Below are 1,954 nucleotides of genomic sequence, written 5' to 3'. Positions count from 1 at the left end.
ATCATCCTTTGAAACAAATAAGAAAACTCTCTAAGCATTGCACCTATACACATCTCTTGTGGGTTGAAATGTTGCATTATGAAAATTAACATAATTAGCTGCACCCTTCATAGGTGAACCATTGGTTTTAGCTCCTCATAAGTGAGGGTTCTCTTTATGACAACACATGCACCTTGATGCTCTCCTTTTCCATGTCCTGAGGTGAAGAAGTTATGCATCATGTGCAAGCCTATTAGTTAATAGTACCTTGCCATGAAATAGAAAGGCATGTGTGCTTAAATTGAGAAGTAGCACCATTTGACCATATCCAATAATATCATAAAAATGATGCCCTTGTTGTTTTAGGCACTTGTCAGAAAGAATAAAATAGTGTTGAACAAACAATGTGTCATGGAGCTTGTCATTTGATATGTAAAAATTTAGTGTCTTCTCAAAAACACCTACTAATTTTCTCACATAAGAGATGTGTACCAATCTGGTTACTTGGATTGACCACCAATGAATGTATTGAATCTCATTTTGCATATTAAATGAATAATTCTCTACAAAATCAATAATAGACACGACAATATTACTAGGAAACCTAAGCAAGCAATCTTTTGAATTATTAGGCTTGCCACCTGAAAATGAAGTTATAATTGATGAAGCTTTTGAGATTATCTAAAAAGAGACAAAAAAAACTTTTCATTCTTTCCACAACCAAATCCTTTCTCTTCATCTCACTTCTGCTATCACCGACTTGTCCAATTTCCACATCCTTAAAGACCTTCATAGTCACATCTCTACAATCTATTGTAGTCTTGTCTCGGCAAAATGACAATTACATTCAGAGAAAATTCCAAGCAAGAATTCATTTGCATGATATTCATTATCGATAGGCTTTGGGCATAATATGGATGCTTGGTTTGCAAAACACTGGCCTGAGCTGCTCCTTGCACAACAAATGGAGCATGCACATATATGACCTTTTCCATGATGCCCAAACTTGTTTTGGTATATTTGATTAAAAGCGTCTTTGAAATATATCATCTAGATATGATATACATAGTAGTATGTATATCTCTCTTTTAACTTCCAAACAAATAATAGTTCAGCGTCTCAAAAGATCTAAGTGACAACATCACTGTCGGATAAGTACTCTTGAATATTTTGTAGAGCTCAAGCTATCACATGAAAACAGTCCAAGTTAGAGCTCAAAATTTCACAATAAAATGGCCCAAATATTTTTATGAAAACCCATACATTCAGAACAGTGCTAAAATGATGTTGTTCTTACCAAATTGGTAATCCTTACCAAATTGGGATATAGTACCAATTTGGTATTATAGAATACTAAATCCAATTCAAGGTGTCGGGGACCAAATGTGTTGCATTACCAATTTTGGTATTGTATAGGATCAATGTAACACAAAAAACCACCAAATTTGGTATCGTGCATACAATTTGGTATTAGCAAAGGTACTTTTGGTACTATATGTTAGTCCTACTATTTATTTTAGCTTCATATTTGGTGCACATACTTGGGTACTATATTGGATATAATAAAGCACCAAATCTATTGAAATACCAAGTTTGGTACTTTACAGAACTAGTGCAACACAAAAAAGTATAAATCCGGTGTATTGCACATTCAATTTGGTACTCAATAAGGTAATTTTGGTACCATATGCCACTCTTGCTATTCAAATCCACTTTTTATTTGGAGCATCTTACATACTTGGATACTATGCAAGGTACAATACAACATCAAATCTGTGCTAATACCAATTTGGGTGCATACGACCACAAAAAAGTACCAATTCTAGTCATGTACATAGATTTTATTACTGAAGCCGGTACTTTTGGTATTATATGTGACCATTCTAATTGAGATTCAAATTTGGTTGCTCAGTTTCATGCTTGACTACTATACAGGGTACCAAGAGGAACCTAACAACAGCTATATAAAACCCTT

At 34.0% G+C, this 1,954-nt stretch overlaps 1 pseudogene; it reads right to left on the bottom strand.

Annotated features, from left to right (window-relative positions):
- Nucleotides 1–210: 210 nt before the first annotated feature.
- LOC148029014 (uncharacterized) lies at nt 211–1,029 on the bottom strand (annotated as a pseudogene).
- Nucleotides 1,030–1,954: the final 925 nt, after the last annotated feature.

This window comes from Lygodium microphyllum, chromosome 11, assembly GCF_053477565.2.
Source record: "Lygodium microphyllum isolate KBCC chromosome 11, Lygodium_microphyllum_v1.1.10, whole genome shotgun sequence".
Taxonomy (NCBI): Eukaryota; Viridiplantae; Streptophyta; class Polypodiopsida; order Schizaeales; family Lygodiaceae; genus Lygodium; species Lygodium microphyllum.
Note: the sequence above shows the minus strand (reverse complement) of the source record. Positions and strands in the feature narration are given on the sequence as shown.